Source organism: Panthera uncia, unplaced genomic scaffold (genome assembly GCF_023721935.1).
Source record: "Panthera uncia isolate 11264 unplaced genomic scaffold, Puncia_PCG_1.0 HiC_scaffold_400, whole genome shotgun sequence".
In the NCBI taxonomy this organism is placed as follows: domain Eukaryota; kingdom Metazoa; phylum Chordata; class Mammalia; order Carnivora; family Felidae; genus Panthera; species Panthera uncia.
The window spans coordinates 1-26,226 of NW_026059540.1; the positions used below are offsets into that span (position 1 = coordinate 1).

Below are 26,226 nucleotides of genomic sequence, written 5' to 3' on the forward strand. Positions count from 1 at the left end.
CTGCAGGGGGCCAGTGTGGCCGACCGCGGGGCGGGGTTGCGGGGGGGCGGGAGGGAACGGGTGCTGGCGCGGCCCCAGGAGCTCGGCAGGAGGCGTCTGGGCCGTCCCGGAGGACCCTGCCTGGCACCGGACTCCGGGCGTCTGCCGAACTCGCGCCCCGGAGCCCCGGCCCCGCCCCCGGAGCCCCGCCCCCCGGTGCCCCCGGTTGGCTGGAGCCGGCGGCCACGCGCGGCGATTTGCCACGCGCCGCGTCATTGAAGCCGCTCCTGGTCCCGGCCCCCGCGGGCTGGTCAAGGAGGCAGCGGCGGGGGGAGGCTGGGGCTGTAGGGCGCGACGCCGCCGGGCCGCCCCGCCCTGGGAGGCGCCTAAGCCCTCATCAAGTGACCAGTATCCCTTCCAGGAGAACACGGTTCTTCACAGGGAAGCGAGCTCCAGCCTGTAGCCCCGGCGCCAAACCGCCGTCATCTCCTTCCTGTGCCGGGTGATCCGTCTCCTCACCCACCCGGAAAAACATAGTCCGCCCCCCGCGTCCTTGTGGAGTAGCGCTTGCTTCCACTGACTCTCTTTGCCCGTACCCTCGTCTTTCCCATTCCAAGTACTCTAGGACCCACCGAGAGTATAAGTCAGCGCTGAAGAGAAACCTCAAGGGAAAAGAGAGAGAGAGGGAGCCGAGGGAAAGGGAGGGAAAGGCGAGGCTGGCGGAGGGACACCGAGGACCGCGGCCGTAGTGCGCACGCGCGGCGGCAGGAACGAGTTCCGGTCTGGCCGGGGCCTGTCTCCTAAAAATAGCCCCGGTGTGGGGATCCGTGCGCGGATGTCCCGGCGAGTCCCGGGCTGAAGGAGGCGGCTCCGGGCGGCGCGGAGCGCTGGTGGCTGGCCCGGGCTGCAGCGTGTGCGCGCCCGTCAGCTGCGCCGGAGACACGGTGAGGGCCGCGGCGGCGGGGCTCCGTTCACCGGGCCGACGGTGCCGGAGGGGGCGGCGTCTCGGCGAGGGGCCCGGGTAGGGGCCGGGGGGCGCTGGGGCGGGGGGCGGCGCGGCCGAGCAGGAGCGCCCGCGGGGCTCCGGGGACAGCAGGGCAGGGCGGCGTCCGGCTGGCAGGGGGCCGTGGTCGCGGGCGCGCGGCGGCGGGGCGGGTGGGGTGCGGGGAGGCGGCGCGGGGTGGTCGCGCGGGGTCTGCGTGGAGGGGCGAGGCGCCCGCGGTGGTGGGGGCGGGGTGCCCCGAGGGCGGGCCCGGGGTCTGACCGCTGTCGCGCGGGCCGGCGGAGGGAGGCTCGGCCGCGCGGGTTCGGCGCGAGGAGCCTCCCCATGCGCGCACGGGGCTTGGGGCTGGGGGGCGGTGGTGGACGGCGCCTTCTTGAAAGTTGAGGGACTTCTCTGGGGGCCCGGAGTCTCTCCGGGGGGTTCCGCCCGAAGGCCCGTTTCCTCCCTCTTGCCCTCCGCGGCCCGGGTCTCCCCAGAGGGATTGACCCCTCGTGCCGAGGGCGCTCTGCGCTTTGGTCGGACTTGAAGAAGTTCCCCCACTTCTGCTTTGGGAGAAGGTTGGTCGAAGCGGGCGGAACATTGAGGTCCGAACTCTGGGCGCGTGTGTGCAGATGTCAGTGGTGGGGTCGGTATTTGGGGCGGCCCGGGCCGGGGGCACCTGCGGGGTGCGGACGTCCGCGGATTCTGGGAGACGTCGCGGGGAAGGGGAGGCTACAGAGGGAACAGCTAGCTACCCCTGACATCCAGGTAGATCCCGGCTCCCAGGAAAGGTTTTATGTGGTAGAAACTTTGCCTTTTAGTTTGATATCCTCTGTCTTCGAACAGCGGGGATTAAGTCGGTAGGTGAGGTAGTGCAAACAAGTTTGGAAGAGGTGAGCATCTCTGAATTAGAAAAACAGATCTCCCCTCCCTCCCCGTGGAAGTGTGACTATAAAAACATTCTTCAGACCTGAAGTGTGGCTCCAGTGGTACGAAGCGAGCCCCCCCCCCCACCCCCCCACGCCGTCATGGTCCAGCAGGGAAACCGCGTGTAGACTGAAGAATTGCGGCAGCGTTGACCTGCATTTTAGTTGACAGTAAGATTGGTATTGCAATTAATGCGCTATTTGAAAGGCTGGGTGTGATGTGTTGACAATGGTGTAAGTATTTTTGAACAAATGTCTAAGATTTTTCAAGTTTTTTTTTTTTTTTTTTTTTTTTTTTTAGCACAGCTTGTTTCCCCCGTGTCTCGTATCATCTTTTACTATATGAAGAGAAGGTTCTCCAAAGCTGTAATTAGGTGTACATTACACAAGAGTACTTTCCCTTTAAGAATCCAGCTGTGTTGTTTTGGCAATTGCCAAGTGCTCCAGTTGTCAGTTTTAAAATCTGTTACCTTGGCAGTACTTGAACAGTCTGTGGAAAAGGTAAACAAAATAGCTTGAAAAAAAATCTTTTTTTGAAAACGCAAACATGGCATCTATTTTAGTATGAATTTAGAAAGTGAGGATTAAATAGCTGTGTTGTGCTGTTACGGCTTTTGTATGTACATTTTTGTTTTTGGGTATATTTTTGGACGGTTCAGTCTTTACCAAATGGCAACTTTTGTTTTAGGAAAAAAGTCCACAAGGTGTTTAAATTAAAAGGGATGCCAATTTTAGTTAGGCTTTATAACAAACATAAGGAACACTTGTGTCCTATAAATTATTAAGATTAGTGTGTGTAATGATACACTAATTGGTTCTGGAATCACTTTTAATTCTCAGTGAGCACTGTAAAAAGTTGTGATAATGGTATTATAATTAAACTCTGAAGAGCTAAAGCTAGTGATTTAAATACTTTGTACAGACCTAGTTTTTAACAATAGTGTTGGAAGTGTTTCCAATAGAAACGTGTTCGTTAAAGCAGTCAGCAATTATGAGTAAAAATATTTTTCTAAACGTAATTATTTGCATATCTGTTTCATTTGATTCACATTTTGTTATATATAAAACCATGGTTTTGTTCATATTGGAACAGAGGGGCTAAAATTATGTTTAACCCCATAAATTACTTCCTAGCAAAAGTTTAAATTCTTGAGGGAGGCAGTGAGAGGTGGGGGGTGCCCAGTGGAAGGAAAATAGCTCATTGGGGCTCTGAAATGATAATTGTAATGTCACTATGCTGAATTATGGTTTGAGAATAATCTCCTTCCAAATGCTTAAGAGTTTCTATGTTTCCTTAATGGGTATGTGTGACAAAGATTGTTTTTTGTAAATGCAACCGGAAATAGTCTTTTAAAGGTATTGAGTTGTTTTCTGGTGGTGATGTTTTATTTTTCAAAGCAATTGCATTATAGTTTTGTATAGGATGCAGTACAGGTTAATATTAATTTTATTAATATGCAAGAAGTAGCAATATTTGGCTACCAAGAGGAATATCAGTGTATTCTGAGGGTGGTTAAGTAATAATAAAAGTGTTTTCTATTAGAAAATAATTCTGAAGTTTGAAACACTTCAGAAGTCTTTTAAAAGATTTATGTCCTGATTTAGGAGGAGGAAACTAAGCAATTTGTTTTTGAGAAGTAGCATGCCTTTCAGTCAGGTTTTGGAAGGCCACCTTTTTTTTTTTTTCTTCACTCTCTTCACTGCTTGTAAGTCTGGCAAGAGGAGTTTAGTCTAACATACAATGTTGATGGTCTTGAATTTTCTCTGGGCATTTTCAGTTTCATGTATTTTGTCTTGTAATTAGACCGTACTTTTTTTTTTTTTTTTTTTTTTTTGAAGAGGTGCTCATGGTGCATATGAATGCTACAAAGTCTAGCTGAAGTTTTCTTTTAGCAGTGATGGAGCACTGAAAATACTGCTTTGTGGGTTGAAAAGGATCATTGCTCTTTTCTAGATGAGAGAGAAAATCTGTGTACATTCTTAGTAAATTGAGAAGTGAGTGCCTAGTTAGATAACCTCCTGCAAAATCAATCTAGTTAGATAACCTCCTGCAAAAGAACACTTTAACACGTCCTGCTGTGTTTGCAAGTCCTCATAAAGGAAGGCTGCTAGACTTTGTCATCACATCTTGGTTCAGATCCCAACTCCGCCACTTACTCATAAGGTGTCACTTATGAGATGTCTTCTGTAAAGTGGGAGGGAGTTATACTACCTGCCCCATGGAATTGTTAGCATTAAATGAAATAATGGGAGTGAGAGTTCTTAGCACACTACCTGAGGCTTAATGTACAAAAGTGCATATCGCCTGATGTCCTTCATCCCTTCCTCTGTACACCCCTTCCTCTCCATACATTTTCCCTTATTTCCTATGAAGACTGTAAAAGTGCTGTATCCGATGCCTCCGTCTGTGACCAAGAGGACTTCATATAATGTATAAATGCAGGAGATTGCTCATTTACTTTTGGAACAGAAAAATCCCAGCATTTTTTAAAATATTTTTTTTTTTAACGTTTGTTTTTCAGAGAGAGAGAGACAGAGTATAAGCAGGGGAGGGGCAGAGAGAGAGGGAGACACAGAATCTGGAGTAGGCACCAGGCTTTGAGCTGTCAGCACGGAGCCCAACACGGGGCTTGAACCGTGAGATCATGACCTGCGCTGAAGTTGGACACTTAACCGACTGAGCCCCCCAGGAACCCCCAAATCCCAGAATTTTAAATTTATTGTCAGATTATATATAAAATGTTTAGTTGGCCAGTCTACATTAGGTTTTTGATTTGCAATCATTGATTGTAACCTCCATAATCTCTCTAAATATTAAAAAAAAATTAGAATTCAATGTAAGTATATTCCCTACTCTTCACTGAAATATGTTTTTTGTGAATTATCCGTGCGAGTGGTCTTCAAGATACAGTATTTAAAATTTGAAATTAGAAAAATATTTTTATTTCCTACCTGGAATAGGTATATTTTTAAAAATAGCCTTTCTTTATTGGGTATCTGTAAGTTTTTATATTTCATTTTACCTGCTCTGTGGAACTAAATGATTTAATCTGTGTATGCTTTATCACTGTAATCTTTAATAAATGGACCTGTGTCCAGTGTGTTATAATTAAGAGTATAAACTCATTTATTAATCTCTTGTATAGCATATGTGTTGCCGTATATTTAATAAATACTGTATTTTTGTTTGGATGTTTAGTTACTGATTTTAGTAATATTTGTATTTATTGAGTTTAATTGATATTTACTAAACTAAATATTTAATATTGAATTGTCTTAATCACTTAAAATCATAAACTGGTGAGTTAAAAAAAATTAGCTGGTTTGTGAGGTGGAATATCAACTGTTTGAACATTAGTATATGACAGCAGGTAATTTACTTTATTGGTTTCCTAAGTGATGATGCTGAAAGCCAGAGGAGTTGTTAACATGGGGGAAAAACACACTAGTTGATCAGATTTTTAATAAATATGAAGGCACATCTTGTTTTGAATCAATACTAATTTTATTTTCTTCCTTATACAAAAATGTAAACTTTATGAACTTAAAAAATAATTCAACCATCAGTAAAGTTACATGTTTTGGGAAATATTTTGGTATTGGAGCGCAAATTTATACTGCATGAGCTGGACCTTTTTACCAGGTTACATAAAGAGTATCCCTTTGTTTCAAGAGTCACAAATCATACCTCAAACTAATCCAAGTCAACCTGCATATGCATGGTGCTTGTAACAAAAATAACCTGGTAAAATAACTTGTAACTCTTGGTTTAGTAAAACTCTGGTGCTCTTGCTTACAAGTCTCACCTTATTCCCTAGCCATTCGCATTTTACATAGAGACGGGGACTATATTTCTAAAATTTACATCTAAATGTCATTCTTTTAAGGAAAACTTTGAAGGCACATAAAATCAGTAGAGAGGCAGTAATTTAAAGGATAAGATTGAAGACTGCCTAAGTTAGAATATCCAACTCTAGCACCTTGTGTTCTTTGGCAGTTTCTCAACCTTCTTGAGGCTCAGTGTATAAAATAGTGATTATAATATTACCTACTTCATAGGGTTGTTGAGAGGATTAAATGAGATGTTTATTATAAAGCCTTTAGCACAATGCTGGCTACCTAATTTTTTTTTTTTTCTCCTACTGTTACTGTTGCTGTTACTTCTATTGTTGGCATTAATTCATCATGGTTCACTTTTTAATGATTCTAGTCTCTCCAAACTCATCGTCAGCCACTACCCTTCAGTTTCTGTGACCCAGTTAAGGCCAGCTGTTTGCTCTTCCCTGAAAATGCCATATATTTTCATGCCAATGACTCCCACTTTTATTTTTTTACCCCAGAATTTTCCCGAGCCTGATGTTCACTTGGAAATCTAGTTGGAATCTCAAACATAATGTTAACCATATGACTGAAATATAGTTATCTATTCCTCTCCCCCAACCTTCTTCCCCCTCTTACCCCAGACTCTGATGTCTTTACTGGCCCTTACCCATCTCCGTGAATGGCAGTACTCATGTCGAGAACTTAAAAGATAATGCCAGGATTCTTTTCTTTTCTCTCAAATCCAGTCCATCCATACATTCTCTTGTACCTTAAGAATTTATCTTGTGCCAGTCTACCATTCTAGTCTTCACTGCCCCCTCTTTATTTCAAGGCATTATTATCTCTTGTATGAATTGCTGCAGTAGCTTCCTAACTGGGCTTGTTTCTTCTCTTGCTCCTCAGACGTTGGTTCTTCACATAGCAGCTGTAGGGATCATTTTAATATCCTAAATCATGTCATTACTCTGCTTAAAATCTTCCGATGACTTCCCATTCCTCTTCAAATAAAGTCTGTATTTCTTTCCATGGCCTGAATGGCCCTGAATAATCTTTCTCCTTCTCATTGTTCTTCCCCTGTTTTATTGTGTGCCAGCCACACAGTCCTCTTATTGTTCTTTAAACCTTATATGTCCTTTCCTATTTTAGGTTCTTTTGCACTTTTTGCACTACTTGCTTGAAATGCTCTTCAGAAGGCTGCATGGCCAAACCCTTTGGAATATGGCTCAAGTCTCACTTTGTCACCCAGCACACCTTTTTTAATGTTGCACTCTGATAGTTACTCTTTTGTGCATCTCACTTACTTCAAGACACTATAATTTGTACACGTTTTGTTATTCCTTATTTGTCCATTATCTGAATGTAAACTCCTTAAAGGCAGAGGCCTTGTCTGTCTTCTTGATAACAGTCTCCACAGGCATTAGCACACTGTCGGACACTCGGAAGACAGAAAAATTTGAATTAATGCTTCTGTATCTTTGTTCATGTTTTTGCTGGAGATTGGAATGCTCTTACCTTTAAGTTGTGGCTCAGGTGTCAGGTATGATACCAATTTTAGTCTCTAGACAAAATTTGTCTCCCTTGCTCTTGATACAGACACAATTTGAAGAGTAATTCCATTTTTAGATTTAAAGGATTATAATTGACGTCATTTTCTTCTGTGCTGAGTTCTTGTGTCAGGGACTATTTTGTTCTTTGTGTATGCCCAGGACCTACCAGTCTATCATGGTGCATAGTGAATGTTCAGTAAATGGTGAATGGAAGTTGTCTTAATCAACTAAAATGACCACAAACCAGTGTACCCACATCAGACTTTCAAAATTATAAAGGTACTTTTCACTATAAAGTACTGCCTTACATATTTTCTATACATATTAACATGTTGTCGTCATCATTTTGGGTCAGGACAGGAATCCCAGAGCTGTTGAGCACAAGTGGCATTTCCTGAGATTCCGTGTGCCTTCTTTCTGGACAGCGAGTAGCCATCTTGTCTGAGGGCTGTATTTCCAGTTTCAAATGTGTAACCTAGTAAAAACGGTGTTAGAAATTACAATTAGTTACTGGTTGTTCCTTACTAACCAACATTCTCTCTCTCCATCTTATCCAGCAGATTCCATATTATTTCAGAAAGGCTAGGGAGATGTGCAAGTTAACATAGTATTGTATTTCACATATACCATTTCTGCTGTATTGCTAAAGATTTATCAAAGAGCTTTTGTGGCCAATATCAGGAACTTAACCACCATTTGTAATAGTGAAAATCAATGCACATTATACACAGTGGATTTATAAATGGGCTTTTTAAAACATTTGGGGACTGCTTTAGTAAAATGTTTATCTTAATACTGAAAATTTTTTTCATAACAGTATTAAACTTAATTTGACGTGGATTATTAAAGGAAAAGGAGAGAAGAATCTGGGAGTTAAGATTTTGTTTTTCACAAATGACTTCCGTCAAAGTAAAGTTTCAGCATTGGCAGGTTTTTTAACAAAACATTTTGTCTTGAAAAAATTTACAGAAAAGTTTCAGGAATAGTACAGTGAACTCTCATATACTGGTCACCTAGAGACACTAATTGTTACTGTTTAGCACAATTGCTTTATCATTTTTTATATTTGCAGAGTGGGCCTGAAGTCTGGAAATAGATATTACTGTTTTATTTATAGCTTTAAGCTCCTTGATTACATCTTCTGGAGTATGCTCTAGATGCAAGTTTATTCAGTTAAAATCAGAGGCAAATCATTTGAGGCAAAACCTTACAGATGTGTCTAGGGGTAGATGGAATCTTGCATTAATGCATTGTGTACCTTTCTAACAAGGAAAACATATTAATATTATACAATGTCATTGAACATTAACATGTAATAGCAAGAATCCATTCTGTTGATCTTTTTCCTTCTTCCTCCTTTTCTCCCTGTTTCCCTTTTTCTTCCTCTTCCTCTTATAATTTTATTATTGAATCATTTGAGAATATGTTGCATACATCATGGTCCTTTATCCTTAAATTCTTCAGTTGATATCTCCTAAGAATTAAGACATGTTCTTATATAACATGTAAGAATAGTATGATGGATTCAAGAAACTTCATACTGATACTGTAATTTAGTCTATAGTTCATGTTGACATTTCTTCAGTTGTGCCAATAATATATTTTAATAGCATTTTTTTCTAAATAGTCTTTCAACCTTTTTTTCTTTTTCCTGAAATTAATAGTTTTGAAGAGTACAGGCCCTTTGTTTAGTAGGATGTCATCAGTTTGGGTTTGTCATATTGCTTCTTTGTTAGATTCAAGTTACGCATTTTTGGCAGCAATACAAAATAAGTGATGATATACCCTCAGTGCATCACATCAGGAGGCAATATGATGTCAAACTGATGGTGATGTTTACTTGGATCACTTAGTTAAGGTTTGCCTGCCAGATTTCTCTGTATAAAAGTTATCATTGTCCTCATTGTTGTTATTGAATAATCTGTGGGGAAGCATTTTCAGACCATGTAAGTGCTCTGTCCTCCCCAAAACGTTCACATAATTCATTGCTGATTCTTGCCTGAGTCCGTTATTACTCATTGGTTCCAAAATGGTGTTTGTCTAGCTATTCGTCTGCATTTATTAGTTGGCAATCTGTTGTAAAGAAGAGCTTTTCCTTCTCATTTGCTTACTTAATATCAATATAAATTCATAGTCTTTTTTTATTAAGTAGATTATACTCTGTTACTATCAGTATTTTGGTATTCCAGATTAACTCAGGTTTGGTCAGTGGGAAATCCTGCAGCCTCCTCATTTTGACACATTTCTATCATGTTTGGAGTAGTTTCTTACTTTTGGGACATTAAGATATTCCAGGCTCCTCATCTGCTTTTCCTGCTCATGTCCTAGAATCAGCCATTTCTTCAAGGAGTTCTGTTTTCTCTTCTTGTAAGACTGTTTAGAAACCAGGAACTGGGCAGTTGTTGGTATGCTCCTTGATACTGGAGTTTCACTGTTTCAGAGCCCTGTCAGCTGACCAACCTAAGACATTTTGAGTTTATGCTGATTTCTCAGTAGATTATCATTTCTTTACATTCCTGAAACTCCTTAGAAGAAAAGTCTATTCCTTTGAAAGTGTTAATAATTTGATTGTTTGCTTTTACTTTATTTTTTTTAATGTTTGTTTATTTTTGAGAGAGACAGTGTAAGTGGGGGAGGGGCAGAAAGAGAGGGGACACAGAATCCTAGGCAGGTTCCAGATTGTGAACTGTCAGCACAGAACCCGATGTGGGGCTTGAACCCACGAACTACTAGATCATGACCTGAGCCAAAGAAGTTGGATGCTCAAGTGACTGAACCACCCACGTGCCCCTGCCTAGTTTTTCTATTCAACTCTATAATGGTTGGTTCTTGTTTTCCAAAACATATTGTACGCTTCTTGGGAGTTAGGAATGCCGTTTTATATCTCTTTGTATATTCCGTGTTTGTGTTCCACAGTGCCTTGAACATGGTTGATAACCCATGTGTTGCTTATGATACATAATTACAGTAACGGCTATTATCTTTATTACTCTTATACTGTGATTAAATATTGTTATGTTTGTTATAACATTCTAGGTAATTTTGTGGAAACTTTGAAGTGAATTTGTTCTGTTTTTGATAACATTGTTATCCTAGAAGAAATGAAAAACTTGAAAGTTTTTCAACTTTAAAAGCTTAAAAACTGGGGCACCTGGGTGGCTCAGTTGGTTAAGTGGCCGACTTTGGCTCAGGTCATGATCTCATGGTTTGGGAGTTCGAGCCTCGTGTTGGGCTCTGTGCTGACAGCTTGGGGCCTGGAGCCTGCTTTCGGATTCTGTGTCTCCCTCTTTCTCTGTTCCTCCCCTGCTCACACTCTGTCTGTCTCTCTCAAGTATAAATAAAGACTAAAAAAGTTTTGTTTAGGGGCGCCTGGGTGGCTCAGTTGGTTAAGCGGCCGACTTCGGCTCGGGTCATGATCTCGCGGTCCGTGAGTTCGAGCCCCGCGTCAGGCTCTGTGCTGACAGCTCAGAGCCTGGAGCCTGTTTCAGATTCTGTGTCTCCCTCTCTCTGACCCTCCCCCATTCATGCTCTGTCTGTCTCTGTCTCAAAAATAAATAAAACGTTAAAAAAAAATTAAAAAAATGTTTTGTTTAAAATAAAGGCTTAAAAACTTAATTCCTGAGATTAAAGTATGTAATTAAAAGAACATCAAAATACCTCGTCTTGGTATTGCTGTTTAATAGTGTTTTGTTCATTAGCAAGTAATAACCTTTCTGGGCATCTCTTTAATTATAAAATGAGATGATATCTAGATCCTTTTAAACTCTGAGTTACCTACTTTACGCTTAATTAGCATTGAATTGTTTATGAAAGTAAAATTAAGTGCCACAGAGTATAGTGGAAAGAATATTGTGTGCCTGGACCATGAGTCATTGGGTTCTAATTTTTTGTAAGCATACTGTTACTTTAGCAATTTATTTCACAGTTTGGTCTTTATTACCTTACTCGTTCAGTCCATTGGTCTAGGTGAATGAGGAATACAGTGAACAGGCTTGGCTTTCATAGATGGCAGTATGGACATATGGTTTTATAATTCATTTTGCTATTCACTTGATGTGTACCATGCAGAGTGCTATAGGAGCATATAGAAGGGGTGATCAACCCAATTTCAGGGAGGCCAGGAAAATTTATACCAGAGGAAGTGACACTTCCATTTAGTTTGAAGCCTCAGGAGCATTTAGCCTTATAAAGAGGGTGGGTAGTTTTACCAGAGCTGTGTTAAGGATGAGAGATACACTTAAGAGAGTTTGGATTGCTTGGAGAAACTCAGTACAGTATGGATGGATCAGGCAGTATAAGAGAGGGCAGACACTGTAGGAGTAGTGAAAGATGAAGCTGAAGACATAAGTAGGGGCCAGATTATGAAGAGCCCTTAAGCTGTGTTAAGGAATTTGAACTTTAAGGGAAAATTAGAATATCTTAAGCCTGGGAGGAAATTAAAAAGATAATGCTGCACTGGGTGTTATATGTAAGTGATGAATTACTAAATTCCTCTCCTGAAACCAATACTACACTGTATGTTAACTAACTTGAGTTTAAATAGAATCTTGGAAGAAAAAAAAAGATAATACTGATTGCACTGTGGAGAATTCTTCAGAGAGTTAAAAGTGGTAGGCAGGAAGAATAATTAGGAGGGTGTTACAGGAAATTAGTTAAAAGAGGTAAGGTGGCTTGGACTGTGGTATAGGATGCGGATGGAAGAAATAAGTGGATTTGAGAGATATATAGGGGTGTAGAATAATGGAAGGATTCAGTGATGGGAGGGCATGTGGAAGGTGAAAGAGAAAGAGGAGTTGAGAGTGATGGCTTGGGCAATTGAGGGAATGAATGGGTAGTTTACTGATACAGGAAGCACAGGAAGAAGAGCAGGCTTGAGGGGACTATGATGAGTTTACTTGTGAGAGAGTGCCTGGAGGATGAAGAGGTGTAGTCAGAGGTGGAAGACTTCCTGGTAATGACAAGACCTCGGGATTTGGCCATGGAATGGGTGTTTGAAGAGGAGTGGAAGTGAAGGTGGGATATGATCTGGAAAGTGTGTATGTGTGTGTATGTGTGTGTGTATGTGTATGTATGTATAGCCAAGGACAGGTCTGTGTCCTAAGGCAGAGTACCCTATTTTAGATGATCTTAAGGTTTTCATTGTTTGGTTTGGAAAACAGAAATGAAAAATTTCAGATAGGGTCTTAGTAAGATTGTCCTATTAAACACAAGAGCAAAAAAAAAAAAAAAAAAAAAACCAAAAAACCCCACAACAATGAAACATTTTTTCCTAAACAGAGTGGGAAACTATTGCCCCAGCTAGCTAAAAGTGTCAATGCTTCTCAGTAGTGGCTAAAAATTATGAAACCTATCAGGTATACGAAAATCAGAGTGAATAACAGAGCGTGAATGTAATGTAAGAATTTTTATGAATCCCATTGCCCTTTTTCTTCTGCAGAGGTAATCATTACCTTAAATAGGATTTACCTTTTTCATTCATTTTTTAAAAATTTTATCTTTTTAATTTACATCCAAATTAGCATATAGTGCAAAAATGATTTCAAGAGTAGATTCCTTAATGCCCCTTACCCGTTTAGCCCATCCCCCTCTCCCCCAACCCCTCCAGCAACCCTGTTCTCCATATTCAAGAGTCTCATGTTTTGTCCCCCTCCCTGCTTTTATATTATTTTTGTTTCCCTTCCCTTATGTTCATCTGTTTTGTCTCTTAAAGTCCTCATATGAGTGAAGTCATATGATATTTGTCTTTCTCTGACTAATTTCACTTAGCATAATACTCTCTAGTTCCATCCACATAGTTGCAAATGACAAGATTTCATTCTTTTTGATTGCCGAGTAATACTCCATTGTATGTATATACCACATCTTCTTTATCCATTTATCCATTGATGGACATTTGGGCTCTTTCCATACTTTGGCTATTGTGGATAGTGCTGCTATAAACATTGGGATGCATGTGTCCCTTCGAAACAGCATACCTGCATCCCTTGGATAAATACCTAGTAGCGCAATTGCTGGGTCATAGGGTAGTTCTATTTTTAGTTTTTTGAGGAACCTCCATACTGTTTTCCAGAGTGGCTGCACCAGCTTGCATTGCCACCGACAATGCAAAAGAGATCCTCTTTCTCCATATCTTCGCCAACATCTGTTGTTGCCTGAGTTGTTAATGTTAGCTATTCTGACAGGTGTGAGGTGGTATCTCATTGTGGTTTTGATTTGTATTTCCCTAATGATGAGTGATGTTGAGCATGTGTTTTTATGTGTCGATTGGCCATCTGGATGCCTTCTTTGGAGAAGTGTCTATTCATGTCTTTTGCCCATTTCTTCACTGGATTATTTGCTTTTTGCGTGTTGAGTTTGATAAGTTCTTTATAGATTTTGGATACTAACCCCTTATCTGATATGTTGTTGGCAAATATCTTCTCCCATGCTGTTGGTTGTCTTTTAGTTTTGCTGATTGTTTCCTTCACTGTGCAGGATGAGGTCCTGCATTTTGGTGAGGTCCCAATAGTTCATCTTTGCTTTTGTTTCGCTTGCCTCCAGAGATGTGTTGAGTAAGAAGTTGCTGTGGCCAAGATCAAAGAGGTTTTGCCTGCTTTCTCCTCGAGGATTTTGATGGCTTCTTGTCTTACATTTAGGTCTTTCATCCATTTTGAGTTTATTTTTATGTATGGTGTAAGAAGGTGGTCCAGGTTCATTCTTCTGCATGTCGCTGTCCAGTTTTCCCAGCACCACTTGCTGAAGAGAGTGTCTTTATTCCATTGGATATTCTTTCTTGCTTTGTCAAAGATTAGTTGGCCGTACATTTGAGGGTCCATTTCTGGGTTCTCTATTCTGTTCCATTGATCTGAGTGTCTGTTTTTGTTCCATTCATTCCTTTCATTACATTCATTCATTTTTAAGACCACATATCCATTTATATTGCTAAAAATATATAGTGTTTTTCATGTTTTAAAACTTTATAAAATGATATTGAATTTGCATATCCTTCTGCAGTTTATGTCTCAACAAATAATCCATTGCAATCACGTTCTTTCAGTATAATGAATTGGATATTAACATTGGAACAAAATGATATGTCATTGATGAATTATACTTTGAATTGCCATGAGAATTATCATAATTTACTTAGTAAGATTTTTGTAAAAACTAATCATTTTGTGGGTATTTCTTTTTTTATATTTTACTAAAAAGATACATTGTGGAATAATGTTGGAGATAGAGAAGAGTTGAAAAAATAGTATGACTGTTGCCCTAATGTTGGGCCACTATGGTATAATAATCAAAACCATAAAATTAATATACTATTTGCTAAACTAAATATCTTATGTGAACTTCATCAGTTTTTTTCCTAATGACCTTTTTTTTGGTCCTAGGATCCAACCCGGGATCCCACATTGCATTTATTTTTTATATAGTCTCTTCAAATCTGTGATAATTCATTCCTTTCTCATTCTTCTACCCAGATGCTTCCTGAGGAGTACTGGTCATTATTTTGTAGAATGTCATCCAATTTGGGTTTCTGTTGCTTTCTTAAAATTAATTTGAATTTTGCGTTTTTGCCAATAAAACCACTGAAGTAATGGTAGCATATCAAAGAGGTACATTTTATATCAGGAGTACATGATGTCAATATCTGATGTTAATCTTGATTACATAAAGTGGTTTCTGCTGGTTTCTCCATTGTAAAGTCACAGTTTTCCTCTTTGAAAATGATAAATATCATGGGGGAGATACTTTGAGAGTATGTTGATTTTCTGTTTCTTCTTAAACTTTCACTTGTTTTTAGCACTCATGGGTGGAACTTAACCTGCAACAATTAGAGGATTTTCCCCCACTATCGAATAGTAGATTGTGCCTGTGAAACCTTCTAAAAAGGTGAAATGGTGTAAAGAAGCCATTACCATTAATTTATATGGAAAAATTTTTGAGATTTTTGTTTAAAAACATAACCTCTTTTAGGCTTTTCTGATACCTTAGAACACATCATGTTAATGGATGTGCAGAATGAATAGAGATAAAGCACAGATGTGCACGCACAAAATTCAAAACTATGGCAGCTTGAGATTAGAGATGCTGAGTGTAGTTACCAGAACAAGGAGCTTGGTGGTGCTGCTCAGGGTGTGTGCTGCCTCTGTAATGACTCATTGCAAAATAAATGCTGAATACTGTTTTTTGCCTTTTTTCTTTGTTTTTTCTTTCTCTATTCATTCTTTATCTTTTGCCTTTTTTCTTAAAAGAAAAAAACTCTTTCCATATTTCTCTCAGGTAGAAAATAGGTGCTGTTGTGGGTCTTTCTAAAGTGAAGTGGCTTAATGTAAATTTTCAAAAAGCTGGGGTGGGGGGATACCTGTATTATTGTAATAGTTACCTAATGGCAATTTTGTTTTGTTTTGTTTTTGTTGTTGTTGGTTTTGTTTGGTTTCTTTCTCATTTATCAAATAGAATTCTTATTAATGAAGAGATGTCACTTCTCTATTCGGTTACTTATTTATATCATTATAGACTCAAAGGTATTTTATATTGTAGATTATAATTTGATGCTATCATTTATTTTATTTCTCAGATTGTCCAACTTTGGCCATTGAGAGCTCCTCCTGTTTGACTCTTGTGTCTTTTCGACATTCTTTCATCTTTTTTTAAAAAGAACTTCCCTACTTTCTGGTGCTGCAAGAAACTCCAGGCTCATTTATGTTTTACCTATCCCAACCCTGGAATTACTCTCTTTTCCAAAGAGCCCTGACTCCTTTTATTGGAGGATGACATTTAGAATCCAAGATCTGGATGCTGGGTGTGCTCATTGCTTTTGGGGTGTCATTGTCTGTGTCTGCCTTCTCAGCAGAGCTAAGAAAATAGATGTGTGTATATTAACCCACACATACACATCACATTCAGTTCTACTATAACACAGTATATGTGTTCCTAAAAAATCACCATGCTGTGCAAAGTCATGCAGTAAAAACCATGGATGGAGTTCATGGGATCAGTGGAGTTAGCGGAATAATACTCAAAAACTGTCAGTGATACACAGTAAGGAGGGACCTAATATATTTAGAACAACAGCTTAGTTTTAGACATGTTGAATAGTTAAGCAATACTTGGTAATATGGCATTTCACTATGAAAAGGACATGAAGTTTTCTTATATGAGTGTTAGTATGGCTTGTGAGGATTGTGAAGCAGTTGGTGGATAGACAGTTATTTGAAATCAGATGAGAAAATAACACCAAATGTGGATGGATGTGGCTTATAAATCTTGTGGTAGACTGTGGTAGCTCATATTCATTTGAGTTGTTCTTTCTTGGATGCCTTGCAATTTATTCTGCATTTCTAATTTTAGTTTCTCCATTTCTTTTTGAATTCATTCACCTTTTAAAATTCTCTTTCTGTTTTATCCACTTTTTTTTTTTTTTTTTTTTTTTTAGTTTTTGAATTGCTGATTCAAAGTAGTTTTCATATCCTTAAATGTTTGTCTGGATGTCTTTGATTTGGAGTATTGACTTACCTTTTTTTCTTGCTTTGAGTTTGTTTTTGGCAGTGGGTTTTCCTCAGTTGGTAAGTGTCAAATTCAGTTTCCTGATTTTTCTGGATTTCACTTTTCTTTTGTTCATTTTTATGGTATTGGGGTGTTGTACAGTATTCCTAGTTTAATGGTGCCCTCTTCTGTCAGTATAGAACAGTCCTATTCAGTTGATTTTTGTTTTAATGGTTGGAGAAGGGTTGTGAGACTTCCAGTTTTATAATTCTCTTTGATCATGCAAGACCTTAAATTTTATCCTTGTTCTGTTTCCTATTACCGTCCAATTGCCAAAGAACTCTCTTCCTTTCCTTTTGCCTGTTTTCTCCCCCAGAAGCTATGTGTTTCAAAGTTGTGTCCCTTTATGTGGCAGCCAGTGCCTTAAATGGCACCTGTTCCTTTAAATCACCAGAACTTTGCACTTTCTTACCTGTAGTCTGTGTTCTGATCTGCCCAGACACTTTTCCAGTATATCCAGGTTTAGGAAAGGTTTCATACTTTCAGTTTTCGTGCAAATGACCCTGAGGCTCCTTTGCTTGCCTCCTTGCCACCAAGCCTCTGTGTTCAAGTAGGGGTGGAGTGACAGCCTAAGAGATTAAGTGCTAGGATTTGGGGGATTTTTCTGTTTTCATTCACAGTTGTTCTGCAGTATCAGCAGTCTTTGTCTTCAGGCTGTGCTGAAAACATGGTTTTGTATAGAACTTCTTTTTCCTTTCTTGCTTTTTTTCATATGGTTTAGGGGGAATATTTTTAGAGTTACTTAGGTATACCATCACGGTTGTCCTCACTGAAGTCTCTACTTTTGGGGGAGGAAGAGCAGAAATCTTGAATTATGCTGCCAGTGCTACAAAGCCTTTAGTTAGAAAGAGACCTAGGCATTCAGCTTCCACTGGTGAGCTAAAGACTCTAGAAAATACCTTGTAAGAGAAATAAACTAATCAAATTTAAATACTCTTCATTCTATTAGCATGCAAATGCAGTTTCTGGTATTACAGGAGTCTTAAGTGCTTTTCTCTGTAAAGCAAAGTTACTAACTCAAAAAGATTTTTTTATAGAATGTATATTGGAAATGCCTTGGTTTTAGTATAACATGAATGAGTTGTAGGCCTATATTTAGCCAAGGGCTTCTTGGTACTTCTTTATTCTAATAGCAAGCCAGTATGTGAACTTTTGGGAGAAGGTAACTTTTAAACTTGGGAATTGATCTGATAGGTGTTAACTTCTTTGAAAATTAAACTACATGTATCTCTTTTCGTTCTTTTTCTACTCTCTCTTGGTTTTCTCTATTTTATGACCTTGACAATTGTCTTTTGATTACAGTAAATGGTAGGTGTGGGGTTATTCCTTGCTTACGTACTCATTATTATGTTTAATAAGATAGCACTAAGTCTGTTTACTCTAAGTTTACTGGGTTTTTTGTCTTTTATGCTATTTATCTGTCTTGTTAACATGAGAAATTAAAGTTGGAATTACGTTGGTTCTAGAATTCAGTTTAAAATATTTATTACCTTAAAACATTCCTTTTCCTAGAATTAACAAGTTTTTTTTGTCAGTATCTCATGTTGTTGGAGTAGACATGGACTTGTTTGAACTAGTCACTGTACATTTTAAAAAAATAAAAGTACCAACCAGGATTGAAAGGTGTATTGACTTTAAGCATCAGATATCTTACATATATATTAAAATCTTTTGTTATTAATGATACATCTTTGGAATTCTCTACCTGGCTTTCTAATGGTGTTTAAAAGCCAATCAGTACCTATGCCTAGTTGTCTTTGGATCCTCATTTATAAGCTTTCATTTGTTTTTCCATAGTTTCTACAAATCTTAAATAATGACTTGTCATGCACTTTGTACATTTTCTTTTTATTGCCTTCCCCTTTTTCTTTTGACTGGTAAATATGGTAGCCCCAAAGCAATGTCCATGGCTCTGATCCTTCACTCCCTCTTTTGGACTATCCCTTATCTGTTATCAGTGCTTTAACTGTTGTTTTTATATTATTGGTTCTGAAATAAAAACACCTATGAGATATAGCTATTTGCTTCTAGGAGATAATGGCTTAGGTAGGGTAAAATTCCCACTAATTGCTGTGCTGTGCTAATTACCAAGTGATGTGTAAATCTTAGACTCAGTGAATGAATTAGGGAGTTCAGGGAAGGAAAGTTCAGAAGTGATGGGGGGGGGCTGCTTCATGGAAGAATTGATATTTGAGTTGAATGTCAAGTTTTATTGTCACAGATATGGAAGATACTCCACATAGAGCAAACAATTGGAGCAAAGGAACTAAGACAGGAAAGTTAGAGGTATGTATCAGACTTAGTTTGGCTTTTCAGAAGAAAAGTAAGGCTTTTCAGAAGTGAAGTGTGGCGGGGGTGCCTGGATGGTTCAGTCTGTTGGGCATCTGACTTTGGCTCAGGTCATGATCTCATGGTTTGTGAGTTCGAGCCCCATGTTGGGCTCTGTGCTAACAGCTTGGAGCCTGGAGCCTGCTTTGGATTCTGTGTCTCCCCATCTCTCGGCCCCTCCCATGCTCATGCTCTGTGTGTCTGTCAAAAATAAATAAACAGGAAAAAAAAAAAAAAAGGAAGTAAAGTAGGAAAGAGGGCTTGAGGCCAGATTGGAGACCATCTTGAATATTGAGCAGTTTGGACTTTGCTTTTTATAGTTAAGGAAGAGATGTTGAAAGTTTTTAAGCATGGAAGTAACCAGTGCCTTCTGTAATATGCCCATACAAGATAATGATGCTAATGTGTGTGTCTTTTTTCATTACTAAAGCTTAGTTCCTTAAAGAATTCTCCCCAGCAACACTTTTTAAAAAGCACAATGCTAGGCTCATTCTTTAATTTGATTGTTTGAAGGGAATTGGTGGGGATACATACCTTTCAGGTAGAAGGCATAGGTAAAGATGTCTTTTCTTGTTTTCCTGTGTATCTTCTGCATCCCACTTCTTAGTCTCCTTTCCAAGGCTCTGCTCTCCATAAAAAAACAGGTTCTTTCCAATTAAAAAGTTTTTTCTTTTGAAATCCAATAGTACTTTGTATCTGTCTTACTGTAGTTACCATGTTTGATCTTATACTAAGGGCAGTAAACCCATACATGCTGCATTGAAGATTTTTATGCTGGTGTGTTAGTTCCTGCATTCTTTTCTTGTAGGTTCTTGGTAAATGTAAATGAATCTTTAAAAATTTTTTTGTTACATTTATTTATTTTTGAGAGACAGAGACCGAGCACAAGTGGGGGAGGGGCAGAGAGAGAAGGAGACACAGAATCCGAAGCAGGCTTCAGGCTCCTAGCTGACAGCATAGAGCCTGACATGGGGCTCGAACCCACAAGCCGCGAGATCATGACCTGAGCCGAAGTCAGACACTCAACCAACTGAGCCACCCAGGCGCCCCGTAAATGAATCTTTAAATTCCTGTCTTTCAAATGACCCTTTGTAAAGTGTAAAACCTAGGATCTGGATTGAACTAGGCTTTTAAAACGATGCCTTTAAGACATCTCTACTCCTTCTGGTCCAGATCAGTAGTTCTTAACGTTTTTTTTCTGCTGTGAGATGAAATTTTGACACGTGTAACCGTGGATCTACTTAGCAGAGAAGTAAAGTATTATAGTAGTTTATAATTGCCACAATTATTCTAGGTTATGTTGTAGATAATGTGCAGTTCTTAGGGCAGTAGTTATAACTTTTCCCCGTTCTCTTTTCACTTAAGAAGGGGTATCAGAATCAGGCACTTTAGAGGTATCAAATAACTTTCAAGAGAAATCACAAGTTATGGTATCCATCTTTCATGGTAACTTTAAGACCTTTTTTCTTTCCCTTTTTGTTGTTTGCAATGGAAACTTTATATATTTGAAATACAATTCACATACAGTGTTATATTAGCTCTAGTATACAATAGGTGTTCAGCAGTTCTATACATTACTCAGTGTTCAGCACGATAGGTGTAGTTACCATCTTGTCACCAAGATGGTTATTACCATCTTATTGATATATCTTATTACCTATGCTGTATTTTTCATCTCTGTGACTTACCTATTTTGTAACTAGAAGCTTGTATCTCATAATCCCTTTTATAGGTTTGGCCCTTTTCTTCTGGATTTCTTCATTTCCATTTGTTCAGGTGTTTTTGTTGTTTGTTTTAAATAGGGAGAATCCTATTTTAATATGGGTTAGATTGGTAGTCTGGATTTTACACCTGGATTCCATTTCATTTCTATAAGCTTTAGAATTTGGTCGCTAAAAAGACCTTTCTAAGGCCTCTTCCAGTTCAAAACTTCAGGAAGTTGCAGAATATCATGAACACAGTGTCCAAGCTTTTCTAGATTCTGGCCAACATTTATATTAATATGGACATCTGTTTGACTTTACTGGTTTACCAGACTGTTTAACCAAACTGGTATTTATGTGGCTATTATTTTAACTACTTAGTGTCACATTTTACAGTATGCTGATCTTTAAACTTTTTTTGTTACTGTTGTTTTGGTGTGTGGACAAAATGTGCTTCTTGTTATTGAAATGTGGGTAGTTGAGGACTGTTGGTTCTCAACTGGGAGAAGGAATACTGGGAGTATTAGCCATTAAGGTAAGGTTAAGGGGTAGAACAAATGGAACTTGAGCATTTGAGAGGTCACATCCTTCACTTGAAGAATGACAGTATTATCAGATATGTAATAAATATTAAATATTGTGAAAACTGTCAGTAATCTTGCTGATTATAGATTGAGGGGGTTGGTAAGTTATGTGGGAGAATAAAATAGGTCGTAGTAAATTACTTAAAGTGCCTAATTTATACCTGTGGCATAACAACAGGTATGTCTATCACTGTGGGGGGGGGGTGTTACTGTAATGAAGTGAGATTATAGAAAAGAAAATCTGAAGACACTCTAAATATGTAAAGGGGAGCCTGGGTGGCTCAGTTAAGCGTCCGACTCTTGATTTTGGCTCAGGTCATGATCTCATGGTTTATGAGTTCAAGCCCCGTGTTGAGCTCTGTGATGAACATGGATTCTTTCTCTCTCCCTCTCTCTCTGCCCCTCCACTTCTCCCTTCCCCCATCCCTTTCTCTCTCTCAAAATAAATAAACTTAAAAAAAAATGAACACATATATTCACACAGAAACTTGTGTACTAGTGTTCATAGTATTAGGTAAAAAGTGGAAACAACTCAAATGTCCATTAATTGATGAATGAATAAATAAAATGTGGTATTTCCATGCAATGGAATATTATTTGGCAGTAAAAAGGAATTAAGTATGGATACATGGTACAAAGTGGATGGATCTTGAAAATATTGTTGAGCAAAGTAAGCCACAAAAGACCATATGTTGTATGGTTTAATTTATGTGAAATGTACAAAATAGGCAAATCTATGCAGACAAAAGTAAATGCTGCAGGTATAGGTGGAGATAAGGAATGGGGAGTGACTGCTAATGAGTACTATATTTCTTTTAGCATGATGAAAATGTTCTGGAACTAGATAGTGGTAGTGGTTGCACATACCTTGGAATATAAAAAAACATTCGAGTGTATTATTTAAGTGGGTGAATTAATATGGTATGTTAATTATTTCTTAATAAGGTTATTTTCTTTTGTATTTTTGTAAAACAGAAGCCGTGTGAAGAGGTATTTTGGTCCTCATGGGTAGTTTGGAGGATAATAGATGAAGGTGGAAGGTCAAGGAGGAAAATGGGCATTTCTTGGCATTAGTATACTATTGCATGATGACACAATACTATCTTCTTTGTCCACTAAGAATGTAATAAGTTGTGTTTTAGTGGACTGTATATGAACCCAGCTTTGTAACCTTACTTAGCATTGAGGTGGGAATTGTGCATTATCCTAGTTGAGAAGATAGTCTGGCCTTTCTCTTATCTTTGCATTTTTTGTCATATTAAATTCAAGTGCTTGCCTGTTTTCAAGGTAGTGCGTAATTGTGTTCTGCCCATCTGTCCACCCTACACTCTGCTTTGCTCTTTTTGTTGATACCTACTCATGTTTGTGTCATCTTTCCTTAGTTCCTCTAATTGGAATAGTCCCTGGTCTCCTGCTTAGAATCACTTTCTTAAATGCTTCCTTCTGTGAAGTTTTATTGACTTAAAGATTTTTCTTGTGACTTAGTATCTATTTGTTTATAAATCTGTTTTTTTAGGGCCTAAGTAATTTTTTCCCCAGTTCTAGTATCAGATATTAAATGATACCAGTGTCTGGCTCCTCCCCCCCCCCTAATGTTTTTGCAATTCATCCATGTTTGTGTGTAGTTTGAGTAGTTTGAGTAGTTTGTTTTTAGAGTTGCCTAGCATTTCATTATATGTCTAGACCAGTTTCTCCATTCATCTTGCTTGGACACTCCAAATTTGGAGCTATAATGAATAAAGCTACTCTTGCATTTGAGTATAAGCCTTTGTGTAGACCTATGTTTCCATTTTTCTTGGATAAATACCAAAGAATGAAATTTCTGGGTCACATAAGTGTATGTTTTACCTTATAAGAAACTGAAACTGTTTTCCAAAGTAATACGATTTTACAGTTCACCAGCAATGAGAGTTGCAGTTTCTCCAAATCTTCAACACTTTGCATTGTCAGCTTTTCTTTTTTTTTTAATTTTTTTAATGTTTATTTATTTCTGAGACAGAGACAGAGCACGAGTGGGGGAGGGGCAGAGAGAGAGGGAGACACAGAATCATAAGCAGGCTCCAGGCTCCCAGCTGTCAGCACAGAGCCCGACATGGGGCTCGAACTCACAGACTGTGAGATCATGACCTGAGCCAAAGTCGGTCGCTCAACCAACTGACCCACCCTGGCGCCCCTGCATTGTCAGTTTTTTTAAGTTTAGCCGTTTTAGTGGGTATATACTGGCATTTTATTACAGTTTTATTTTGCATTTCTTTGATGAGTAAAGATATTAAACATTTGTCATTTGCTTACTGGGTATTCATTTGTTTTCTTTGGTGAATGTTCAAGTCTTTTGCCCATTTTTTTCAAGTTTATTTTGAGAGAGACAGAGAGTGGAGGAGGAGCAGAGAGAGGGAGAGACAGAATCCCAGGCAGGCTCTGCGCTGTTAGCACAGAGCCTGTCATGGGGCTCAAACTCACAAACCAGGAGATAATGAGCTGAGTCAAGATCAAGAGTCAGATGCTTAACCAACCGAGCCACCCAGGTGCCCCTTGCCCATTTTTAATTGGGTTTTTTGTCTTCTAATGACGGAACTGTAAGAGATTTTTATACATTCTAGATAGAAGTCTTTTTCTTATTTTCATTATTTTACTTTGGCTAGTTTCTTTGAGTATGTGGCTTGATTTTTATCTCCTTAATGTTGTCTTTCAAAGAGAACAAGGTTTTAATTTTGATAAAGTGCTGCTTGTCGACCTTCTAAAATTGTCAATTTTGCCTTTTTGTGGTATGTCTGATAAATCTTTGCTTTACATGGGGCAGTAATAATTTTTTGTCTTGTGTTTACTTCTGGAGGTTTTATAGTTTCGTTTTTACACATAGGTCTGTGAAACATTTTGAATTAATTTTAGTGAGTGGTAGTAATTTTAGTGAGGTAATATCAAGATTCATTAATTTGTTCTGGTACCATTTGTTGATAAGGCTTTTTCATTTTAATTACCTTAGTGCCTTTGTTGACTATCAAATGACCATATGTGTGTGGATTTACTTCTGCACTCTATTCCTTTGATTTAGGGGTGTGTGTGTGTTTTAACATTGTGCTGTATCTTCCAACTTTTGTTTGTTTTCAAAATTGTTTTAGTTATGTTATAATTTTTTTTAAATGTTTGTTTATTTTTGAGAGAGACAGAGACAGAGCACCAGCGGGAGAGGGGCAGAGAGAGAGGGAGACACAGAATCTGAAGCAGGCTCCAGGCTCTGAGGTGTCAGCACAGTGCCCGATGTGGGGCTCGAACTCACAAACCACGAGATTGTGACTGGAGCCGAAACTGGACACTTAACCCACTAAGCCACCCAGGCGCCCCTGTATTATAAATTTTTAATTGTGAATTTCTGCAAGAACACTTGCTGGGATTTTGATTGGGATTGTTTTGAATTTGTAAATCAATTTGCAGAGAAGCAGTATCATAGTAATATTAAGTGTATGGATCTGTGAACATGATTGTTCCTTTTTTTTTTTTTTATGTCTTCCTTAATTTCTCTCAGTGTTTTTTAGTATTCAGGATAATAGTCTTGCACATATATTGTTCAATTTGTCTTTAAATATTTCATACCTCTGATGCTAAGATGAATGGTATTTTTATTTTTATGTATTAAAACATTTTTTTAAATGTTTATTTATTTTTGAGAGAGAGAGAGAGACAGAGCATGAGTGGGGAGGAGCAGAGAGAGTGAGGGAGACACAGAATCCGAAGCACGCTCCAGGCTCTGAGCTGTCAGCACAGAGCCCGATGTGGGGCTCGAACCCAAGAGCCATGAGATCATGACCTGAGCCGAAGTTGGACACTTAACTGACTGAGCCACCCAGGCACCCTTGAATAGTATTTTTAAAAAGTGTAACTGTGCATTTGTCATTATTGGTATATAGAAATTTGATTTAAAAACTATAGATCTAAGGCTGGCTCAGTCGGTAGAGCATGTAACTCAGTTTCATGGTTGTAAGTTCAAGCCTCATATCGGGCATGGAGCCTACTTTAAAAAAAAATACATTACAATCTTTATATAAAAAATATTGATCTTATATCCTGTACCCTTGAAAAACCCATTTTTACTTCCAGCCACTTTATTGTAGGTTTTTTGGGATTTCCTATATATGTTGTCATATCATATGTGAGTAGAAGCTGTTTTCTTTCTTTCCTTTCCAATCTAGATCCTTTTTTTTCTCCCTGTTGTATTGTAGTTATTGAGATCTTTAGTAAAATGGTAGAAATAGTGAGCGTGTGCATCCTTTGTTTATAATCATACAGGAAAAATAAAATCAGCCCTTTATCATTAGCTGTAGGTTTTTGTAGATGACTTTCATTAGGTTGAAAAAGATTCCTTCAGTCCTAGTTTGTTGAGAGGTGTTCCCCTCTACTGCCCCACAAATGGGTATTTAATCATGCACAGATATTTTTTCTACCTCTTGAAATTAATCACTTTTTCTTTTTTAATATGTTAATACAGTAAGTTACCAATGTAACTAAACCAACCTTGCATTCCTAAGACAAACCCCATTTATATTGATATTTAACTTTTTATATATTGCTGGATATGACCTGCTTATATTTTATTAATAATATTTGCATCTTATATAAACGAGTGATAATTAGTATGTATTTTCTTTGCCTTGCCTTGCTGTGGTGTCAGGATTATTCTGGCCTTATTAAATATGTTAGAATGTGTTTCTTTTTCCTCTGTTTTCTAAAAGAGTTTGTGTAAGACTGATATTGTAGATGTTTAAGGGATTCACTAGGGAAGCCATCTGGGTCTGGAATTTTCTTTGTGGGAAGCCTTTTGATTTTGAA

General features: G+C 38.7%; 1 long non-coding RNA gene across 1 annotated transcript in view; it reads left to right on the forward strand.

The window, feature by feature from the left end:
- Nucleotides 1–1,545: 1,545 nt before the first annotated feature.
- The window catches only part of LOC125918047 (uncharacterized), a 34,438-nt gene continuing 9,757 nt past the window's right edge, over nucleotides 1,546–26,226 (forward strand). The window contains exon 1 of the long non-coding RNA XR_007456361.1: nucleotides 1,546–2,388. This is a non-coding gene — a long non-coding RNA (uncharacterized LOC125918047). The remainder of the gene's footprint in view (nucleotides 2,389–26,226) is intronic.